At 29.7% G+C, this 22,281-nt stretch overlaps 1 protein-coding gene across 16 annotated transcripts in view; it reads left to right on the top strand.

The window, feature by feature from the left end:
- Nucleotides 1–22,281, top strand: part of LOC129907765 (myocyte-specific enhancer factor 2) — a 173,928-nt gene that overhangs the window by 54,040 nt on the left and 97,607 nt on the right. For all 16 annotated transcript variants that reach the window (XM_055984118.1, XM_055984129.1, XM_055984122.1 and 13 more), the window contains one exon: nucleotides 17,994–18,146. The gene's annotated coding sequence lies outside the window, so the exon portion shown is untranslated. The remainder of the gene's footprint in view (nucleotides 1–17,993; nucleotides 18,147–22,281) is intronic.

Raw genomic sequence — 22,281 nt, 5'->3', positions numbered from 1 at the left:
AGCTCTTTATCTTAATGGGAAGGTCCTCCGCTTTTCAATTTTCCATTTTAACATTAAGCTTCTACTAAAATCAAAATATTTTTTTTTATTAATTGAATTTTTAGCCAATTTTTTTACATATTCTTGTAGAAAATTGAACGCTCTACAAAAAAGGTTAAATACACTTTTTTTAATTATCTAACCGTTTAGTAGATATTTGAGGTCCAAAAATCGAGAAAATCTTTAAAAATTCGTTTTTTGTTCTTAACTTTGTAACAAATTGAAAAATTATAATAATCAAACTCGCATGACATATTCTTGTAGGAAACAGATTGATCCACAAAAAAGGTCTTAGTAACTTTTTTTATTTATCTAACCATTTGAAAGATATTCGAGGTCAAAGTTAAACAAAAATATAAAAATGTTTTTACTTTTCAAAATTTTCTTCTTCACTGAAAAGCCATTATTATTAAATTAGTAAGATGGATTATTGTAAGGGCTTAAATGTTCTACAAAAAAGTCCTTGGCATCAAATTAATTGCTTTAGAAGATATTCGCATCCAAATCAATGCCCACTGATTTCAATAGTTTTCTTATGGTCCCTATGCATTGCGACTTGGATGCGAATATCTTCTAAAAGGTCAAAGCAACCGAATGCCAGAAAATTTGTCTCGATACTCGCTATTCGGTCATACATATTGAAATTTAACCCATTATATTACCATGTGACATCCAACAAAAAAACATATGAAGCTTGTAAATTTCATTTGTCTTTAAGAACTTAATTTTTAAATACTATTTTATTGAAATACTGCAAAATATTTCACAGAAATTACGCTACTAGTATTTTATTGACTTTTTACTTTGAAAGTTTGGTTTTCTTGAAAATATGTATATGCCTAAAAAAATAAGAAATTAAGAAAATATATTTTTTCTCTTTTAATTTACAAGGTTTTCTTTTTCGCATTTTTGTGCTTGAAAACAGCATTTTACACTTTTTATTTTGATTTCTAAATGTCGAAATAAATAACTATTTCTTAGTTAGTAAATATTGATTTTTTTTAAAATACATGTTTTATAATTTAAATATTATAAAGCAAAGGGAAGTGCATACCTACATGTTATTAATTTTAAAATATACGTTCCTTAAATAAGTGTTTTCTTAAAAATATTTACATTATTTACAGTTACATTTATCATAAGAGGAAGAATGTGCGTCCCAATCGTGCATTTTATTTTATCATTCAGTTGTTGGTGTTGCTTCTGTTTAAAATTCTTCTGTGACTGTAAAAAAAATACATTCACTATATTTAAGAAAGAGGCGTTAACTATATTGTTTTTGAAAAGGGCGGGACAAAAAACAAAGGTTTTTAAAGCAGAGCATTGTCTTACAGAATCTAAATCCTTGGGTTTCAAACACAAAACATTCGTAACTTTTTTTATGAACATAATTTTTTAGCTTGATCGACTGTCTTTTCCTCCCCAAAGTTTCCACATACAGTTAAAAATAAAATGCACGACTGGGTCGCACGAACTTGCTCTTAGAGTTAAAGTTGCTTAAATTTTTAAGACTTTATATAGAAATTTGGAAAAAAAAATAAAATTCGTTTTTTAAAAAAATAAAATAAAATCTAAAATTGAATTGCCCTCCAAAACAAGTTGATTGATATATTAACATGCATTTTTAGAAAAAAAAATTTCAAAATCGTTAGAGCCGTTTTTAAAAAAAATAATTTTTTATAAATAATTTTTTGGAAAAAAAGTTTTAAAATAGAATTGGTATGCCATTTTGTAGAAATCACTAATCAACATCTAAAAACAAAATTTCAAAAAAATTCAATGTCCCGTTTTCGAAAATTTGATTTTTCAAAAAAAAATTTTCAAATTTTTTTTAAAAATCCAAAAATTATTTTTTTTTGAAATTTTATTTTTGGTTTATACTTAAATTATATAAATACTTCTTCACAAAAAGTTTCGTTGAAATCGAATAATCAGTTTCGGAGATAATCGTATTTGAAAAAAACCGTTCTATGGCAGGTACCGTTAATAATGATTTTCAAAAAAAAAATTTTTCATTGGAAGATAAACCTTAGCTTAAAACTAACATTTGAATTTTTTAAACAAAATCGTTGGAGCCGTTTTCGAGATATTTCAATTTTTCTTAAATCGGTATATGACATGTACCGTTATTTTTGGTCCAAAAAAATTAATTCCAAAAACCCCTCTGGAGAGTCGCCAAATAACGCTACATACCAAGTTTGACATTAATCGGTCCATCCGTTTAGGCTGTAGCTCCTTATACAGACAGACAGACAGACAGACTGACAGACAGACAGACAGACGGACTTCCGGGACCCACTTTTTTGGCATTGTCTACCATCGTAATGTCATGGAAAAATGTTATCTCAACTTTTTTTTTTTGTACGAATGCATAACTTGATATATAGTACCTATATCGCAAGTAAAAAGCCAGTAAATAATTACAAAATAGAGTACGTATACGCCACAGTGTACATGTACGTGAAAACTAGACTAAGATGGTGGAATACGATAGTAAAATACAACCTGTAATATACTCACTACAAGCAATAAAGCATTGCTTTCTATACTAAGTAGAGTTTCATAAGTTTGGAAATACACAGAGAAAAATAAACCACATTAAATAGAACAAAAACAATAAGATTTCTCTGTGGTTTTCATCCAAGAAGAAAACCTTATTAAAACAATCGGGTTTTCCTTATTGTTTTAAAATCTGCACTTGTAGGGTTTTGAAAAGAAAAAAAAAAAAAAAAAACGACGACCAGGCCGGGAATCGAACCGGAGACTTCAAATTATTAGTCGCCCACCTGAACCACCCTGCTATGAAAATATTGATCGCTATTTTTGTTCTAGTGCAAAGATGAAAAAATTTTAATAAGATTTTCTCTATAAAAATAATAAGAAATCTTCTTAAAAAAAACCTTATTAATCGTTGCTTTTAATAAGATTTCCTTATAAAACATATGGGCAGTAAAACAATATGGCAATCTGTTAGTTTTTATCACAGAACGTTTGGGAGAAGTTGTGTGTTAGATTGTTGTTTGCAAGTAACGCAAAATAACCTCCAAAGAATTCTTAAACATACATTTACGTCACAAAAAATTAATCAGAAATAAATTTTTCTTTCAAATTTCTCTTTGCTGGGGATATCTGAGTTTGTGGTTCTACAACACTCAACTATGTGAGTCATGGTAATTTTCTTCCCTTCTTTCGTTTGAAATAATAAATCTTCTTCATTGCTCAAACAGTGTTCAAGATCTGACTGGAAATATGAACAAAAAAAAAAACTGAAATGTTTTGACTTCTGGGTTTGTGTATGGTGAGTGCTAACACATTGAGTCATTAAACTCAATTTTCGGGAATGCATATCGATATATTGTTTAAATTAACAAGATTCCCTCCAATGAAGATGTGGGGGATGTTGAAGCTATGATACTTTGATGCATGATTATCGGCTTAGTCATGCGTAATTCTTTTTCTTTTTTTTTTTTTCTTATTTTTATACAAGCAATTAACATAAAAACTTATCATCATTACAAATGAAATTTGATTGAATAAGATAGTATTGGAAATATTTTTGAAAATAATTATTTCAAGGCTTAACCTTAAAGAAAAGGTAAATGAAATTATATATATTTCAAAATTGAATCTTCAAAACTTTACAGAAGATTCTATTTCTGTTTCAATATTCCCAAAAAAAAGTTAATCCCAATCATTGATGCAAGGCATGAAGTGCTTTTCAAGCGTTTATTGATTTTCACGCTTAGGCAAACTTTAATGAACCTGAATCCCTCATCCATCGAAAGTGTTATTACAAGACTCTTTCACGGTAAAAGAATTTTGCCCGAAAAAATTTATCATGAAACCAAAAACCCACGCAATAAACAAAAAAAAAAAAATTCCATCATGTGTTGTTGTTGTTGTGGATATGTGTAGTCGCACCTTACGTGAACGCAATGAACCATACATATATATATATTGGATCACGTCCTTTATAAAAACTCACTAACAGCATCATAATATAAATAAACCTCATACTTATTTACCGACAAAAATTGAGTAAATCCTTTTTGAAGGTTATAGCACCCCCATTATCCCTACTGGTAATCTCTTTGAGAACCGTGGGTGTTTTGGAAAGTGAAACAATATTGATATTTAAGCACTCGAAGCGTAACTATGGTTGGTTTGGATGGAAGGTTGAAGCTTATTTGCCACCTGTTTGATAGCAACTGAAAGACAAAATCTTAGTTATAGAGAATTTTGGTGATTAAATAAAGAGTATCTATGAGAGAGGAGATTCATTAAGGATAATCATTATCATTCATACATACAATCCCACCAACGCTCTTGTTCTTTATTATTTAACACTTTAATATCGGATTTCTTTGAATGTAATTTACAAAATAAAATGCACGTTACAAAAGTAATGCGAATATTTCAAATTAAATAAATAGTAGGAGGCCTAAATGGCTACCTTGTGGTATTCAATAAACAAAAATTTAAACCACGCAAAAATCTTTCACCAAGTCCAAGGCCACTTCAATGCGAGAATTTGTCAAACTATGGTTCAGGGATCTACAATTTACCGAAGAAAGATGCCCATTAGGGTGGTCAAAGTGTTCAACTATGGAATTTTGCAAATGCAATAGCTTTTAAAGGTTGCATTGCTTATCAAAATTAGATCCTGCGTTTACAATTTTCATTTTAATTAATATATTTGGCTCGCTCAAAATATTAAAAGAAATTCAAGAAATTTGTATTTTAAAGATTTTTGAAATATATGTTGTTTTTAATTGCTCCGTTTGGGTAGGTACAAAAAAAAATATACTAAATTTTAGGCTTTCAAGTGAAAAATAATTCCAAGTAAAGAAGCTGTGAAAAAAATGTTTTTTTTTTTAAACAAAAAAAAATCTTTAAAAGAGTAACGGAACCACCTACAACATAGTGATATATCTTTTCTCAAAGCCAAAAACTCCTTTTTTTAATGTTTTAAATCAAGTTATATCATCAACTAGTTTTGGAAAAATTAATCTGCAAACTCAAAATTAAAAAAAATATTCAAACCAATTCTTTTTTTAAGAACTTTTTTTTAAATTCTTTTTAATGTTATCAATTTAAAAAAAAAAAAGCTGAAAAACAGATGATTTTAAAATAAATACTTTTGAAGATAATAAACAAATATTCTAAAAAAAAAAATTCAGTTTAAAGGAGAAAAAGAACTAACTGGCTCTTAGCGTCTATATTTTTATTGTTTGATTTTAAAAACTCAATACTTTTTTTTTTTGTCATAAAATTATCTTTGACCTGCGACCTTAAAAATGTTTTAATATTTGTTTTTGTGTCCATACGAAGCAATTGAAAGCAAGATTATAAACGGTTTTTTAAAACAAAAAGTGAAAAAGAACTTCGAATTTTTTTTCGACAGTATGGCATGACATACCAATAATAAGTTAATAAAAAAAAATTAGGTATCGAATTTTTTTCTAAGTAGTTAAATATCGAAATATATAATTTTCTGAAACAACACCTATTTTGAAGCGTTTTTTCGGGTGGCTTATTATTTTTAGGAATATTTCAAAGTATTCAAATAATCTCAAACTTACAACACTAATAAGTGCATACATCTGAAAAAAGTTAGATTTTTAAAATAATATTTGAGCGAAAAACAGGAAAAATATTGTTTTTTGTACCATATCGAAAAATGCTCTGATTTCACTTTGGCAATGCAAAATTTGGGTTCATTTAACTTCTAATAGATAACTTTTGCGTATAGGTCGATAAACTTTGTAAATAACAAAAACTAAAAAAAAAATCTAACACGTTTTTGTGATCAAATTTAATACAAAGCCACATTCCGAACATAAATTTATGATTTATTAAACAAAAAAATATCAACATCTGGAAAATGTTTGTTTAGCAGACACTTAAAAAAAAAATATTGCAACAGCTATATTGTGTCCATAGGTAATATCTAAAAAAACTCTGTCATAAAGCAATACCCTCTTTCCTTCACAAAATTTTCCAAATTTCTTTTCAAGTGGTTTTATATTCAATATCATTTCAAGTTTTGTATTTTTTTGAAAACGAATACAAAAAAAAAAAAATGAATATTTCTCAATTGGTTCCATATGTAAAGGTATGACGCAGACAAAATATGGAAAACATCAAAGAGTCTCTTCGAACTTAAAAATTTTGAAAAATAAAAATAAAATAAAGAATATTTAGAATTTTGATTTCTCTACTTCGAAATTTTTAATTAATATCATAAAATTTCAGTGCAATCAATTTCGAAAAAGGAAAATTAAAAACAAAATATTAAACAAAAAAAAACACCAAAAACCAAATAAACAAAAAATTAAAAAAAAAAAACCAACAAATTGCAATTAATTTAATTTGGCTCTAGGGGCGTTGAAAAATCAAGCAAAAATGTAGAACGACGACATTTTCTTTTAAGTGTTCATCATTTTGGAATGTTGCCAACAAAACTGTTCTCGTCTTTTTCATTATATATTCGAAAATTATTTTTTTGAAACATTTTTTTTTTTGTAAAATATATAGCATTGGTTGTAGCGCTATTAAAATCAGAAACAGTTGTCTTAGCGACGACGGGACAGAAGTCCCGTGAGTCAACCAGCATGAAATATTTCCCATTGATATTTAACGACTAAACTTTATTTTCTTTTTTTTTTTTGAATTTTTTATTTTTTATCTATCCAAAATGATGTGCGTTCTGAAATTTTTCACATTTGTTAACTTTTTTTTCTTGATTTTTTTTGAAAATAATTGTAGCCAACAAAGTGGCATTTATATGACATTAAAGATTGTTAGCAGACGGACAACCAATAGGTGGGTTGGCGAAAAATTCAAATCGTTGACAATTTTTTCAAAAACAAAAATTATTCCAATTATCTAATCCTATTTCCGCCATAACTCAAAATTCTATCTTCGTAGGATGATTTTCTGAAACCAATTTATTTTTTTTAATTTCAAAAATTTTTAAAAGTGTCACAGAGCTCTTCCATTAGTAAAGTTGAACAAATAATCAGGAAAAAAAAATTCCACATGCAAAGAAGGAAAAAAAAAAAACAAAAAAAGTAACAGCAGGAGATCTTTGAAAAACGACCATCGGCATCGTGTCGGGAAGTGTCTGTCGACCGATTCGAAATTTTACAACACAGTAGGTCCCTTTACTGTACCAAAACGAAGACATACATTAACATTATTGAGATCACACATGGGTTTTGTGTACATTGGAGAGGTATTTATTACAAGTAGCTAAGAGTTATATACTACTCTCGTATTCCAGCACAGCATGTGTTGAAATTATGCAGCATTGTGTTTTAATGTAGGTATGTAAAGAATTTTGCTTGCTTTGGTTATCTTTTTCATATATAAGGTGGTTATGTATGTACTTTATGTACCTATACAAGTAACATCCTCTTCTTCGAGTTTATAATGGAGAGCATCTTCATATTTAAACTTCTTACAAGAGTAAAGGATGGGTTTTTTGAAAGATTGTTTTCGAAAAATTGAAAAATGAATACACAATGTAAACAGGGAAACAAGAAAGGTGGCAAAGATTGGGGGCAGATTTAGGTAGTAAAGAAAGGATTTCTTATTTATTTTTTAAATTTATTTTGCAACGGATGAATCTCAAGTGGTCGCTTGGGCATATTTCAGCTGATATCTTAAAAAAATAAATTTATGTCATATGACACCGGGAAGTACGGAAGATAAAGGAAGCTTATACTCCTGCCTCGAAATTATGTCATTTACCTATTGCCTTTTTTAACGATCTCGCGTCATTTTTATGGAAAACTTAGAAAATATCAAATTTTTCGTAGTTTTAAACAATTTTTGAAGCTTTTCACAATTCATTTGATGATTTCGGTCAATATTTGATTTGGAATATAGATAACTACTATAGCTACTTATGATTAGTAAAATGAATCGACCTTAATAAAACAATCAAACATGCCATTGCGATGATAGATAATGGCAAAAAAAAGGTGGCAGGTAATTCTTATCCGCTTCTCTGGAGCGATTTTCTTCAAAAAGCTAACAGTTTTGGGTGATTCTCTAAAATTAATATTTTTAGGATTAAAACTATCGGTACTTGCTTTATAATGAAAATAGACAAGTTTATTTATTTTGAAAAGTGTCGTGCCACAAAAAAAGATCAATCATACACTGAAAATAATAAATTTCGTAAAATTACGAAAATTGTTTCATACACTGCATTTTCGTTGGCCAAACGAAACTTTCGTTGGCTCAACGAAAATATGTAATTTTTCGTAATATGAAAACCTTCATCAATTAATGAAAACGTTTCATACACTTTTTCTCCCTTTTTAGTGCCAAAAAATCCAATCCAATGAAAAGATTCATCAATTAACGAAACATTTCATACTCATTCTAAAGAACAAAAATAAGATTTTTTTCCTTACTTTATCAAAGTTTTAATTAAGTAACGAAAAAATTAATTAACTTATGAAATTCAACATTAACTAACGAAAATCTTCATAAGCTTATGAAAATTCTTCATATACTAATGAAATATTACATTGGCTTATGAAAAAAAACATCAGTTAACGAAAAAAAATCGTTGCCTTACAAAAAAAAACGTAGACTTGGGTGCATTTCTGTTTTATGGATTAAAAATTAAATCTTGCTGGATATAGTTCACATTAGGTTTTTGTTTAAAAATCTATGTAAGTTGAGCTGAATATAAAAAATATCTGCGTATTGACAAGGTGTCTCACGGATAAGTCAACTGATGAGTCCAAGTGAGCTCCACCGTGTCGAAACGCCAATAATTTTTTGTTTGGACTGTTAATAATTTAACAAGTCCAATAAATATATATACCTAATATTAAAAAAAAATAATTGATACAACGAAAAGTTTCGTTAGCTAACGAATATTTTTTCGTAATTTAATTAAAATATTCATAAAATTTACGAAAAAAATTCGTTAGCTAACGAAAGTTCTTTCATAAATTAATCAAAAAATACATTGACTAACGAAAAATATCATCGTGGTTAATTAAATTTTACGTTAATCGATGAAAAAATTTCGTAAAGTGATGTAAAAATTCATTAATTCTCGATCAAAAATTTTTATGAAAAATTTCATTAAAATACTATAGTTTTCGTTGGTTGATGAAGTTCTTCATTAACGTATGAAAGCCATTTCGTTGAGCCAATTAAATTTTTCATCGGCTGAAAATTAATTAAATTTTCGTTGGCTCAACGAATTTTTTCGTTGTATTTACGTAAGGATTTGGTTCAGTGTAGATCAAAACTTTACGTTGGCTGATGCAAATTCTGGCAAAGACCAATGAATTTTTCACCCAGACCTACTGTCTTTTCTTTGACTTGAAAACTTTTTAAGCAATAGCTGGAATCGGGCTTCTGGAAAAAATGTATGCACTCCTAGGGTTCATCTTTCTTCAACCTTATATTGAAGCAAGTTTTGAGACGGAAGGCGATATTCGAACGATATCAATATCATCAGTTTGATGCATGGACCCAGCGTTGCCAACTGAGGCATAATTTTATTAGCTAAGGCATTGAGGCTTATTTTGAGGCTTAAGAGCTAGTACAGAAAAGTTAGTAAAAAAAACAGGCATTTTGAGGAACGAAATACAAGAAGGCTGATTTTTTCAAATCTGAAAGAGGGGTATTCAAAAATCTTAAGTCCTGGTAGGGGTATTTTCTTTTCTCCTTTACATGTTCATTATCTGTAAATGCTCAAAGGATACAAATAGACTATTTAATAAAAACAACAAAAATGTCGTTTTTTTTCTCTTTTTTGAACAGTTTTTCTTACGTTTTTTTACAATATTTTATTTTTTTAAATTTTTTAAAAGGACACTTATTAAAAGAAAACTTAATTATCTACAAAAAATTACTTAATAAAAATTTTAAAATTCGGCTTCCTTCAAAAACTCAAAAAGAAACAGAAAAAGTCGAAAATATTGATCGTTACACAACTTATATCCATAGATTTTGAAGAAAACACTTTTTACTTTGCCAGAAAGTGTACTACGTAAATTAAAAGAAAAAATTAAAAGAATAAGAATTCAAAAGATTTTGATTTTTTCTTTCAGTAATAAATTTTTTTTTTGCAAAACTTTCCTTTGAAACAACGATTTTTTTAAAAATGCAATTAAATATCTGGAGTGACCCAGAAAAGTAATTCTCGTATTTCTTGCTTATTTACTTAGCTTTCAGGTTCTGTTCAGATTAGTTTTTTATTACTCAAGATATAGCCCGAATACTAAGTACGCTGGAAACAACAACGACAAAAACCTTTGAAAAATCATATCTCGAAAACGTACCTATCCATCGTAATTTTTTTTAAAGTGATTTCTGAGTGCCTGAGGTCAAAGTACGTAAGAAAAAAATTGTGGGATTGCGTGTCCATTTTGGCTTTAAACCAGTGTTATTAATAAATTAATTTGTTTTGATCATTAGTTTTTGAAAAATTAGTTTAGGTGGGACTGCTCTTTTAAAATATGTATCTTTTGTTTGAAAAATAGCAAAATCTTCAAATGTCTACCAAACAATTGGAAATTTGATGCTCTAAAACACCGAAAAAATAAAAAAAATAAAACGACAAAACCTGCAAAATATTGATTTTGCGGAAAAACAGTGTCTTTGGTCAAATAACTGATTCGGACAAACTAATAGTTTGTGAGATATAGATCAATTAGCGTTTTCCAAAATGGCGGATTTCGCCATTTGAAAAAATTAGCATTTGTGTTTTTTGTTCCACGAAAAAGTCTATCTTTCCTGTACTAAGCGTTGGAATGAATATACCGTCCCAAGAAACGAACGATTGTACAAAAACGCTATACAGTTATGAAGGTCTCTGATTGCTAACCCTGGTTTCGAGACGTTAAAGGAAACAGCTTCGTATCTTAAGGCTTTTACTTTTCTGCTTTTAAATTTCGTACATTGCCGAGCACTTTCCCGAAAAGTTCTAAACCTATTAAAAATAAATGTGAAAAAGCCTTCAGTTTAACAATATTTGGCCATCAATCATCTTTAAAATTTTCAAAAACTTGCCGCTTTGTTTTGTGTTTTTTTCAAAACAATTTTTTTCAATTTTAATTTAATTTTTCTGTTCGAAAAATTAAAATAAAACATAATTTATTTTTTCTGTTTTTTTTTTTTTTTTGAAAATCTTAATCTGAAAGGTCGTTAAGATTTCTCAATCCAAAAACCATTAAAAAAAAACTCCAATGGACTAACGTGAATTTATGCTAATGTCTTTCATTGACACGAAGTCACACAAAGCCACAGAACGTTCGAGTGTCTGTAGCCTATCCAAATGCTCCTAGATTTTCCTCTATACACGGTGAACTAGCTAGCTAACTCTAGAGTTCAGTCCTCGGCATGAATCAGTCGTCGCCCATACATCATTCACACTTTTTTGGAACATTGCCAGAGAATATTGCCGTACATTCTCGAGATCGCATCAAAAAAAGCCAAAACGTGAATATAACACAACAACATGAAAAATAATTAAAATCAGAAGATTTTTTTTCTGTTTTTGTTGTTATTGTAACTCAAACTTAAAACTTATACATTTTCAAAAAATACAAAAAAAAAAAAAAACAAAGAAAAAAAAAGAAAAACCTCACCTCGAGATTTGACATCTCTAAAACCAAGTCATGTCCCAAAAGAAATGCTTTTTTTGCTGTTGGTTTTTCGATGTTTGGCGTAGATGGTGTCGCATGAATTACCCTTGAGTCTGATGTTCTCTCGTGGAACACGCATCCACGCACCCTACGCACTTTGAAACATAATTTACGGTACTGGTGGGGTATAAGATTTTAAACTCTCAGTTGCGGACGTGTCGCCGTTGTCCTTTACGACTTTGAAAGTGTCACTTTCACTAAAAGTCTTTCAAATGGTCGTCTTCTCCTGTTTTTTTTGGAACGGGAAATATAATGACAGTTTTTACTTTTCTTTTTTTATTATTATTTTAAAGCGGATTATAAGAGTTGGAGCCGAGTATATAGAAGGATGAAAGGAGTTTTTTGGTGCCTCTATTTAATGCCTCGACGCCATTTGTCAGACTTAAAAAGATCATCCGGTAGTGGTTTTTGTCACTTGCAATTTCCTGAAAATTTTATAAATAGTGGGTGGCATTTTATGATAGTAATTAATAATATAAGTTGATGTTTCTATTTGGAAATTTTCATGAGGTCCTGGTTATTTTGCTTTAGTTTTAGCTGGTCAAAAAATGTTCTTTAACTTACGAAAAAAAAAACATTAAAAAAGACGATACAAATGTTGTTTTGATAGTTAAACACAAATCTTTAATTTTTTTTATTCTTTAATCTAGGTCAAAAAAAAGTTAGAAGATGTATTAGCAGCTCAAAACCTGCTTGTTTATTCAACTCCATAAATTTCGGAGAAATTTGAAAAAAAGGCGAGCAGCTATGGAGAATGCCAAAAAGTGCACCGAAAAAAAAATTTGATAATAACAGCTATCAAATTAACATTTTTCAGTGACAAAAGTCGTCCAACAATTAAAATATCAATTTTGATATTTTATCATATCATTTTGACATTTTTTAATTTCAGATGGAATAGTGAAAATTTCACTTTGACAATTAAAATATCATTTTGACATTTTTTTAAGTTTAAGTGGATAGTGAAAATTTCACTTTGACAATTAAAATGTCAATGTTGACTAGATTTTACGTTTTAGTTTATTATAATGAAACCTATTTCTTTCCTTTTCATTTTTATTATTTTTATTATTTTAAGAATTTTCTTTCTTTTTTCAAAACATTACTGAAAGGGAATATTCTTTACAAAATAATGGTGATATTATTTTTTCTATTATAGGTGATTAATTGTTTTGTTATTTTCTCCCAAACTATGTGAAGTAAAATCTTAGTGCCGATCAAATTTTCTTAGTAAATCATACATTTTACTTCGAAAAAACACAAAGCGCCTTTAAATTAGTACACATCAAGAATTTTTTATTTAATATTTTTCAATAATTTGGAATGAGAAATTGATATGAAAAAATGATAAAAAAATATCAAAAAAAATTTCCAAAATGTGACATTAAAATATCATCCTGATAATAAAAATGTTGTTTTAACATTTTAAATATCATAAAACACATTTTATAAAGCTTTTTTGGCTGATTTAAAAAATGTTAATTTGATATTTAAAAAATGTTAAATTGATATTGGTTTTTTTTTCGGTGTGGCTCCGGCAATTCTGTCTGTCTGTCCATCTGTCTATAAGTACCTCGAGCTACAGCCTAAACTATACTGGAGCTATTTTCTTCAAACTTGGAAAATAACAGTTTTGGGTGATTCTCTAAGGGAAAAATTGAAATTTTTTTTTAGGACCAAAACTAACGTTACCTGCCATATAACGGAAATAGAAAAGTTAATTTTTTTCAAAAACGGCTCTAACGATTTTGATTAACATTTTTGTGTGTAGTATTACACATAAGAACCAACTTTTGAAATAAAAAAAATATTTTTTGTAATGTTATTAACAGTACCTGCCATAGAACGTTTTTTTTTTTTTAATTTATGAATTTCTAGTAAACGACGAAACAGATTTCAACCAAAATTTGTCAAAAAACACATTTTTGGATTTTAAAAAAAATATTTAATTTTTTTTGAAAAATCGATTTTTTGAAAACGGGTTTATGAGTTTTATCGAAATTTCGTTTTTATGTGTTGAAGAATATTTTCTTAAAAATGGCATTCCAAATTGTTTTTTGAAAAATGTCAGAAAATTTTTATATACATATAATATAAACTAACGATTTTCGAATTTTTTGAAATGTTCATTTAAATCGGTGTTTAGTTAATTATAAAAACAGATTTTATTTTTCTTTACAGTACTTACATATGAAATTCCTTAAAAATAACAAAGTTTAAATTAAATTTCTCTAATTTTTTTTTTCGGTAAACAGCTTTAACATAATACCTAGTAACTTTTACCATAAGCACACACGACCTCAGTCGTGCATTTATTGATCTATCTCGGGAGCAGCCGCCATCTTGGAAAAGATGGAGGACGGACAGACGTGTTTCACAATAAAATTATTCAAAAAATGATATATAGAAACGAATTCTGTGAGTTAATATAAATTTAATTTAATAGTTGGTCAAAGTCCGGGCTAAGCGAATTGGTGTTCCATTGAGCTGATCGTAGATCTGAACATCTTAAATGTCCTTGTTTTTATTAAGTCCATACGGCTTCGCACTTGGCTAAAAGAGTGTAAGTGATTACACTTGTCACAACGCAGAACGCACTGATTAGGTTACCTTCAGCACCACGCAGAAAAATGATCGGTTAAAAACAACGTAAAACTCGTGTAAAATTAACAGAGAAGATTGTTAATATAACACCTGCAAACTTACCCCGATTAAAATTACACGAGTCGACTCGTTTAGGGTCAATGTGGGTAAATGTAAACAGGGGTAAATGAAAACATGGCTCATAACAAGCTTCAGTTAAATCTCTTTGATGCATACATAAGTACAAATCGCGGACGCATGTATCCTTTAACATATACGTCAAGCTCATTGCTGTCAAGAGAGAATTCATTCGACGATCGCATTTTCCGTGAAAGATAATTTTTTAAAGTGCCAAACAAGTCGTTAGTCTTTCAGAAAAATTAAATATTTTTGCAGATTCAATTAAGTCAGTATAATTTGCAAATACTTTTTTGTTTTTAATTTTGATGTAGATTCTATGTGATACAAGCAAATTTTAAAATACAGGACATTTATGTCGATTTGCATGTGTTTACATTTACCCCAGAATATTTTTCATAATGGGTAAATGTAAACAACGTATTCTGGGGGTAAATATAAACATATATTTTTGCTGAAATTATTGGTTTTAATAAAATTTATGTATTTTAAGTCAATTACTATTGCTAAAGTGCCGCGGAGTCACATTTTAAAGTAGCCAACACCATCATTTTCAGTGGATGATGTTGCAAAATCGGTCTTTGACGTAAAAAAACAAAAAATTTACGTTCGGAGCTGCTCAGGATGCATATTGGGCGCCTATATAAAGAATCAAAGGAAGAAAACAAAAACTTTTATTGGAATTTAAAAAAGTTTTTGTCAAATACCTTCTTGAACGTTTTTCAAGTTGTTATCCATATGATAAAGAGGAAATTCTAAATTTTAAACCACCGTTTACATTTACCCCAAATTTGTAAAAAAACACAAACATGGTGGGGTATTTGTAAACATGCCATATTTGACAGTATTGTAAACAATTTGGGAAATATTTGTTTATATTTATAAAGAAGAATTGCCATCATTTCATATTTGCATTTGAAGATACCATTCAAGTTGTTCCGTGAAAACATATAAAAATACAAAGTCGAAAGAAAAAAAAGACATGAAATTGTTTACATTTACCCACATTGACCCTACTTTAAAATTGTTTAATCTTACCCACTTTCTCGATTAAATTTTACTAAAATCTCAAATTTTAACCGAGTTTCTTGATCAATATAAACTAGTTGATCGGTTAAAATAACCTTCTAAAATGGTAATTTTAAACAATTTAACTTAACCGAGGCGACTATGTTGATTTAAGCAACTGGAACAACGTAGTTTTTAACCAAGACTACGTTATTTTAACACATTTTTTTTTTTACCCACCCCTCGGTAGGTCCATTATTTTTCTGCGTGACTTTGGAGTGCTTCCTTCTAGTTTAAAAACCAGCTTCTCTTTGTTCGTATTCTTTATAAAACTTTCTAAAACACAAGACTATTCGATTTCTTTGAGAGTCTACGATCCCTCTTTTCTCCCTCAGCATGGATTCACTTTTTCTCATAACTCCCGACTCAGTAACCTTTTGCTTCTTATTACCTTAATACGATCTTTTGAGTTTCTTTTCCCAAATCTTTTTGGTGAAAATCCTTCTCAATTCTTTTAAACCTTTTGCTCTTTCTGGTTGGGTACCACTCCTCTCTATTTTTTCTTCACGATCTCACACCAATCCTTAATTTTTTTGTATTTCTTTTAAAGCATTTTAGGTATTTCCATATTCATCCGAAAAAACCAAACATTTCTTGGAAAACCCTGATCCATTTTGCACAGATATCAGAATTTAAATATCCCTTAAGGATATAGGTCATAGTTTTGCCTAACAAAATTCTCACTAAACATCTAAATATATCCTAGCAAGTTCAATCTTGATATTTATTTTCAGATTGACACATATCCTTAATTTAGCACTCATCAGCATCCGATTTAGATAGAAACCCCTCGTGAAAAACGCCACTGGCAAATTGAAAGGTGTTTAGACCTGAACTTTTCGATTTGATTTTGTGTGGAATATTACCGCAGAATATTACCATGCCAACAGCTGCTGCTGGCTAATTTTAACAGACAACAAACACATTCTTCTTTATTTGTGTGTTTTTTGGTTGCGTCATTTGTATATAATCAAAATCACTGCTTCCGAATTAGTAATCTAGGTTTCCCTCCAACACACAGCTTCCGATCCTATCTATATCAGAGACCTGAAATTTCAAATGAAGAATTTCAATAAACTTTTGTATCCCCATAGTTCCCATCAGAGCAGCTTGATTGAAAATACTTCTGACAGGAATTTTGGAGTGTTCCTTTGCGCACTCTGTGTGAGAATGAGAGTGCGGGAGTAGGTACATATCCTTTTACATCAACAAAAAAGTGAAAAAAAAAAAACGTAAAACGTAAAACAACCGTGGGCGGTTTGTATTTGGAAAACATAAGCAAGCTTCAAGTGAAATGCAAAATCCAATTTATGGTTGTTTTTAGAGCCGAAGACAAACGACGACGACCGTCGACGGCGGTGGATATATGCCTCCCCGGAGAAAATTCAATTCAATTTTGGATGCCACACGCTATTCCACGGGTATCAACAGTTGTCCCTCATAAATTTTGCACCCCTTCCTGATGTTCCTTGATCCTATAGCTTCCCCTCTATATGTATCATCCGTTGTGGAGGTGAAATCCTCTCTATCGAATCATCTACGCTCTGCCTAATTATTTGAAACACACACGTTAATGGGATTCTTTTTTGTATTTGTCGTTGCTGCTTATGCACTTTCTGTCCGCTCTGCGAACCGCATCGCATCTTGTCAAGATGACAAGAGAGAGGCGGGAGAGTGCCACCACACCTACTCTGCCGCTCGGGAAATGGATTACTATCTTCATGGGTGTTTCATTTCAAATGAAAATGATTTTTTTTTTTCGATTTTCGAATGTTGAAAGGAGCAGATCGGAGGTATTTAGGTGCCCTAATCGCACTAAAATATTAGGGCTACTCCTATTTTTGATTTTGAAGGGTTTAGAGCTTGTGTCTTCCAACTTTTTTTGGATGTTTGTTCCTTTTTACTAGAAAGTTTATGAGAAAAGGTAAAATTTTGTTTAAAAACGCCCTTAAAAAGAGAATTCCTCTAAAAACTTGAATAAAAGAAGCTCAAAATACCTCTTCCAACTTTTCTTGGATGTTTGTTCCTTTTTACTAAAAAGTTTATGAGAAAAGATAAAATTTTGTTCAAAAACACCCTAAGAAAGGGGCGTGTCCAACGATTTTCAGAGAATTCCTCTAAATCTTGTATGTCTTCTAACTTTTCTTGTATATGTTTGTTCCTCTTTGAGCAATTGTTATTTGCCATTTCTCTACATTTTTCACTTTTTTTCACTTGAATCAGGATTTAGAGCCCTTAATTTGAAATCCCGGCCCTACTAACCTTCAACTATGTAAGTCCACCCCTGGATTTTTCCCCAAAAAAACAAAACATTTTCCCTATTCAGCACCACCAAGTCGAATCCTTTTAAGCGTCGTTGTCGTCGTCGGTCGGCAACCATCACCGGCAAACCGAAACAATTTTGTCTATATTCTAAATCGTGTTCCTTGACTATTTCAACTTTAATTAGACGTTTTCTTTTATTTTTTTTGTCTTTTACAGATTCTTGGCCATTATCCAATTGCAACGGAAAATTAAGTGAAAAAGACGCGTGACGCTACGTTGCCAATAAAAATTGTTTGCATGATGAAACCGCCGCATCACTGGACGACACAAGAGCAAAGCGAATTTTATTCATCATCAGCCGCTACTGAGGTAAGTTTTTTTTGTAAGCTTTAAGAAGTCTTATTCATTAGTTACAATTGCCAAAAGTCTTTCTGATTTTTTTTTTTGAATTTAGCTAAAGGTCAAAAGTTGACAGTGATTTTTTTGTGAATTGAATGTTTTTTTTTTTATTTTTCTATCGGGCTTTGATTTTGTCGACTGTTGACCTTGTCAAGGGGAGATGTTTTTTTTTCTTCATTTTCTTTTTTATTTTACAGTTGGAATTTTATTTTGGGGAAGAAAATTAAATGTTTTTAAAGATTTGGAAAAACGTGAAAGCAAAATATATAATTGGAAACGGAATTGGAAATCGTTGTTACTTTTTTTCTATGATTTTTTGTTTGATTCGTTTTAATTAAACAATCCTCCTCCTAAGAATCTAGAATATGAAATTGTATTCTTTGATGTTTTAATATAAAATCGGAAATAAGTTGAAATGTATTTTTTTTTTTTTCAGAATGGGAAATGGTTTTTCTTATTTTTGTACTTTAACTTTTTTTGTATGAGGACTTAAAACCCACGCGAAATTGGTTTCTATAGTTAATTTCCTGGAATAGATTCCTTGAATAGATTCTTTGAATAGATTTTTGACGTTTTTGTTCATATTTTGATAATAATTTAACAAAAATTGTTCTTTGACTATTTAAGGGACTTAAAAGCTTTGAAGTAATAAAATATACAAATAAAAACAAAATATAAAATTTAAATCTGGCAAACAATTAATTTTGTTGATATTGCAATTTAAGCCTATTCGATATAATGTCGAATATTCCTGCATTTCTAGAAAAACTTTACAGTTCTTAGAAAAATGTTTGGTATCTTCCAATATTTCAGTATTTGAAGATTGTAAAATTAAACTGTTGAATTGAATTTTAACTGTTTCTCATTAATATTATTTTCAAGTACTGACTAAAGACAGTTTTCCAAAATCTAAACACCAGAACCATCCATCAAAAACTCAAAAACTTAAAAAAAAATATAGTTTCAAAAGATAAAATCATGGGCAATCCAAATTTCAAAATTCCAACTTTGTACAGGGAGCTTCTAGAACTGTTATAGTCAAAATCAAAACTTCTAGAATATTCTTTTTCATAAAATTGTTTGGTCAATACAGTTTTTGTATTGACTTTTTTTTGTTCAATACAGTTTTTGCAACTGCTCGTAGAGAATCAGGGCTTACACTCTCAAACCAGCGTTGATGTTAGTCTTCATAGAAACTTAAAATATCTAGCTTTTTTGCCGCTCTGGGCATAATAATTATTTGCCGCCCCTTACAATACCACAAAAAAAGCAAACGGAAGAGCTTGATCTTACCCAAGAAATCATAAACTAAATAACCTTAAAAGCCATAAGCAAGTTATTGCGAACGTCTTTTGAAAAGGATGTTATGATTTCGACTCGTATACTTGTTAATTATTTTTTTTGAACAATTGCTTGGAGTCAAATTTTCTCAAGTGGGCCACCTAAAACCGACTTCTCGAATTTGATGCTTTTTTTTTTTTTGCATATATTGAAAGATTTATATGTTAAAAATAATATTCCAAAGTATTTTTGAAAAATTTCAATTTTGTTAAAAGTCATAAACAAATGGAATTTTTCAGGTCTTTTTGTTAAAATGGCTATATCTCTGTAATGAAATCATAAAAATAAATAAAATTTGGTACACATATTACCAATTGTACACCCAACAATTTACTTAAAAAAATGTTTTCAAAAAAAAAAATTATTTATAAATAATTAATTTTGTTATAAACAATTGCATTTCTTACTAACTTCTGGAGTATGTAGGAAAACCATTTTTCTTATATTCGATTTGAAATTTTATAAGCTTTCATTATCTGAAAGAAAATTTTAGTGCAATTCATAAGAAAAAAAGTTATGCATGTTTAAACTTTGCCGCATATTTATTTTTAATAGCACTTGTCAACAAAATTGAACTTTTTTTCTGCCAAAAGAACCAAAATATACTTTTCTAGTGGTTTTTGGGGTGTTGAACTCAAATCCGAAGTCAAAAAATGTGATTGGCCTCCGTTTTTTAAAAAAAGCAAAAAAGCGTAATTTTGGCTGTTTTCAAGGTTATGTTTTTGTGTGGTATAATTCATTAAAAACAAATTTGTAACGGTGTCTATGAGAACATATTTTATTCTACAAAAACTGTTTAAATCTTTTCGATATCTTTTTTATTGGCCGAGATATTTTTAATTAAGTAAGTCTTTGCTCAGAAACAGCACTGGTCAACAAAATGTATCTCTTTTTTTGCCACAAGAACTAAGATATACTATTCTAGAGATTTTTGGGGTGCTGAATTTGAATCTTAGGTCCAAAAAATTCTATGAGCCTCCGTTCTTGAAATATAACCTTATAAAATGCAAAAAAAGCTTGTTTTATAACAGCTACGAATATATTAAAAAAAAAAGAGAAAGGTAATAGAATATTTCTGACTTCGTATTCGAGTTTACCAGTCCTTAAACCTTCAAAAATATCTTTTGGCAAACATTTTGTGAGCATTGACTTGAACTTTAGATTAAGTTAAGTTTGTCTTTGGCTTATTGACTGAAACTTAAGATATCTCGGCCAATAAAAAAGGGTAATAATACGTCGAATAATAAATAAGGGTGCTTTTTCTTGAGCCTTTTTTTTACTTCCTGTTAAAAATTTTGTTGGAAATACCCAAAAAAATTTCCTTCAAAAATCGATTTTCGATTTTCCTTTACTATCAGTTCCAAGCGGAAAGCTGTTCACGTCCCGAAAAATCCTAGTATTTTTTCCAGGCAATATGCTAGCTAATATACAACTCTTTTGTGACTTAGATTTTGTTGAAGAACCAAAAACTAGTTTAGCGAAAAATGTTAATTCCCTTCGGGTGAAACTCGCAATAGCTTTTCAATTCCGGACGAACACAAATACTCCGGATGGAAAAATTTCCATTTCACTGATTAAGTACTTGTACTTTCCACGTGTGAAGATTTCTAATTTAAAAATGTTTCTTTTTTTAAAGAATAATTCATCTTCAAAACTCAATTTTCACTGAAAAACTCAAACAGTAGAATTATTATAATAATTTTTGTTCTACACGACCACCAGCACCTAAAATTTCTTTTGTAGGTAATTCCTTTGTAGAAGGTATAAGCTGCAAGGTTTTTGCATTGGTTAAAATTATGCTAGCGTGTCATATTTAGCACTTTGGTAAACCGTTTAATCCTGATTAATCTGCCTAAAAGAAATATTTTTCAGTAGCATAGAATGCCGCTGAGTTTTTGCCGCCCTGGGCAATTGCCCAGCTTGCCCCCATAGATCGGGGCCTGGCCCGAAGATGTTTTAAACTGAAGGGTCTCATTCCATTTAGCATTATAAAATATGAAATTAAAAATAATGTGTCATATGGCTTAAACTCTTGCACATGGGTTTAAAAAAAAAAGGTTAAAAAATAGAAAATAAAGTACGTATACGCCTTGGTGCACGTGCATAGTGCAAGCTTTATATTTTAAACTAATTGTTCCTGAAAGCTTATTTCAATGCGTAATCAAGCTTTAATTTATGTAACGAAATTAAAACCAAACTTAAACGACAACTCCAAGTGGCAGTAAAATTAATTTTAGGCTATTCGCACACATGCGATTTTAGTCGCGCGATTTCAATGCCTGTGCACACACATGCTTCCCGCGATTAAAAATTTGAAAATTGTGTCTATAGTCATTGAAATTGTTTTCATCTAATTTGAGAGTGAATAATCGCTCGATCAAAATCGCATGTGTGCGCCTAGCCTTAATGTAGTTACTTTTTTTCAGGGCAACAGGTACATATTTCAGAAACCCCACCTCCAATGATGCTACAGGGGTAAAATTTGGCATGAACGTTTCATTTGTAATGCGAACCGAGAATCAAAAGAGTGCATTGAAATATTTTGTGTTAAAGGGTGTTTTTTTTTTATTAAGGGAGTAAGAATGTTGTGCAACAAGTACTTAAACTTCCTGTTTAAATAGTGACAAATTGGTTACAATATTTCAATGGGTAATAAAGTGAATTTACCTTGGATTTTAAGGAAATCAGTTATTAATATTAAGCGTCATTCTTTAAAGGGTCATTCATTGTTTTCCGGCATAATAAAATATTGTAATCAATTTGG

Source organism: Episyrphus balteatus, chromosome 1 (assembly GCF_945859705.1).
Source record: "Episyrphus balteatus chromosome 1, idEpiBalt1.1, whole genome shotgun sequence".
NCBI lineage: Eukaryota > Metazoa > Arthropoda > Insecta > Diptera > Syrphidae > Episyrphus > Episyrphus balteatus.
The sequence above is the reverse complement of the archived record's forward strand: the minus strand, read 5'-3'. Positions and strand labels throughout refer to the sequence as shown.